Source organism: Dipodomys spectabilis, unplaced genomic scaffold, assembly GCF_019054845.1.
Source record: "Dipodomys spectabilis isolate Male_0828 unplaced genomic scaffold, ASM1905484v1 ptg000008l, whole genome shotgun sequence".
Lineage (NCBI taxonomy): Eukaryota > Metazoa > Chordata > Mammalia > Rodentia > Heteromyidae > Dipodomys > Dipodomys spectabilis.
Genome location: NW_024870685.1, coordinates 2,626,036 through 2,628,731, shown reverse-complemented (window position 1 = coordinate 2,628,731; position 2,696 = coordinate 2,626,036). Strand labels below are relative to the sequence as shown.

The 2,696-nt window shown below is 37.1% G+C and overlaps 1 pseudogene; it reads right to left on the bottom strand.

Annotated features, from left to right (window-relative positions):
• Positions 1-2,279: 2,279 nt before the first annotated feature.
• LOC122124808 lies at positions 2,280-2,370 on the bottom strand (annotated as a pseudogene).
• Positions 2,371-2,696: the final 326 nt, after the last annotated feature.

Here is a 2,696-nt window from a genome sequence, read left to right as displayed (position 1 = left end):
TGGAGATGTAGCTCATATAGTAGCTCACCAATCTAGAGAGAAAGACATAGCGAGACCACAAAGCCCTAATTTCAAACTCTGAGCATGCCAACACGCAGGAATGCACACACACTCACTTTTTCAAAATATCTTCATATCAGTGTTTTGCATTAATTTCTTTGTTAACGATATTATATGGGTAAAATAGGCAAAATAAACTTCCATCTCAAAACATTTTTATACATTTTTTGTTGTAAAAATACTGTACAGAGGGGTTATAGTTACATGAGCAAAGTAATAAGTACATTTCCTATCAAGCATTGTTACCTCCTCCTTTTTTTTTCCCCCACCATTCCTTCCCTTCCACCTCCACAAGTACACTCCTCACACCCGCAAGCCCCACCCAATGTCCCCAGCCTAAATTGTAAAGTTCGTTCTTCAAAATAATGTCTTGTGCATCTATTGTTATACAATGGGTCAAAATGTATTCCTATTTAAGTATGTTGTTTTTTCCATTTCCTTCCCCAAATTAGAGAAGTGTATATACAAGATGCAGGTGCACCAAATCAAATAAAGTGAAAATAGGGCTTATATTGTTGGGGAGGAATGTATAAAAAACAAAAAAAAAATCACGTCGCACATTATAAATATGTGAGAAACAACAGCAAGAAAGAAAAAACCACTTGCGGCTCTATCTTGAGGGTCATATAGCTTAACATCTACTTATCTAGTCATATACACATAGCTTTTCAACTTTTCTGATCATCCCAGACATATACTAGTTATTGCAAATAAGGGATACCATGGGAACTATGTTTCTTTGGACTTGGCTTACATCAGTTAATATAATTTTTTTCCAAGTCTTTCCATTTCCTAAAAATTGGGCGATGTCATTCTTTCTGATGGAGGCATAAAATTAATATATATACACATATATATGTATATATATAGTATATGTGTGTGTGTGTGTGTACACACATATACACAGAGAACATTTTAGTTTTTTGTTTTTTAGAGCAACTTAGTTTTCCATCTTCATCATTTTTTCAAATGTTTTTCTTGTGATTAAGTGGTTACATAATTTCCCAAATTTCACAATATTGTGGGATAGTGATGCTTAGTTAAAGTCACAAACATATTTTAACTTTGATGAAGCAAATTGTCTATCATGGTCTACAACACTTATGAGTTCTATGAGCTTTGCAATAGAGTTATTTCTTCCATATGTATACTTTTTTTGTTTGGAAATATGTATATTTCTTTTGTTTTGCATAGCGTCTGCTGTTCCCTCCTTCCCACTTGTTCCCTCCCTCCCTTCAGTGACATTGAGTTGCTTAGTTCATTTTGGCCAATGTCCAGTGCAGCTGATGGATACCACTGTTGTATGTTTTTCCCTGATTCCCTCTAGTTCTGTGTCATCCTCCTGGTTTCCCTTCAGTGTGCACATATTATCAGCAGAATGGGGTTATTTAGTAGTGATTCAATCAGATGAGTGGAAGTCCCTGATTTCTTAAGTGTTGTTAATTTTGTTGTATCACCTTATATTTTGGATTTAACATCCACTTACCATGGAGACCATGTGGTTTGTCTCTTGCTTTTGTCTTACCTCGCTCAACATGATTTCCTCTAGCTTGATTGATTTCCTTGCTAATGCCATTATTTTGTCCTTTCTAATGGCTGGAAAATATTCTGTTGTGTATAGTTACAACAGTTTTTGGATCCATTCATCTCTGGTGGGACATATGGGTTGTTTTCCTATCCTGGCTATTGTGAACAGTGCTACAATAAACATGGAGGTGCATGTGTCCTTGAATATTGGTACCTGTTGTTCAGGATAGATGCCTAGAAGTGGTATGAGTAGGCCATAAGGAAGGTCAATAATTAGCTTTCTGAGGACTCACCAGACTGCTTTCCAAAGTGCTTGTGCAAGTGTACATTCACACACACACACACACACACACACACACACACACACACACATACACACACACACACATACACAGAGAACGTTTTCTTGATCCATTCTTCTACTGAGGTGTATCGGGGTTGGTTCCCTATCTTAGCTATGGCAAATAATGCTACAATAAACATTGTTGTGGTGGTAGTTTTAGTATGGACTTGTTTGTGATCATTTGGGTGAATGCCCAAAAGTGGGATTGCTGTGTAATAGGAGAACTCTATGTGGAGTCTTTTGAGGAACCTCCAAACCGCTTTCCAAAGTGAATGAACAAGTTTACACTCCCACCAAGAATGCAGTAGGCTTCCCTTCTGGCCACATCCCTTCCAGCATCTGTTGGTGTAAACATATGGAACTATTCATCCTTGTGCAGGGACCATGCGAATCTTCTCTGTATGTTCCAATTTTAGTATATGTGCAACCAAATTGAGCACAGAACTTTTTTTTTTTCTGTTCCTATGGTGTTTTTTTTTATTTTTTATTTATTTTTTTATTGTAAAGCTACTATACAGAGGGTTACAGTTAAATGAGTGAGGTAATGAGTACACTTCCTCTTGAACATTGTTACCCCCTCCATTGTTTTCCCCCTACCATCCCCTCCCTCCCTCCCTTCCCCGAGGTTCTTTTTCTTTAAAAAAAAATTTATTTTATTTTATTTGAGAACATACTGTACAGAGGGGTTACAATTACATGGGCAGGAAAATGCATACATTTCTTACCAAGCATTGCAGCCTCCTCCTTTGTTTACCCTTCACCTCCC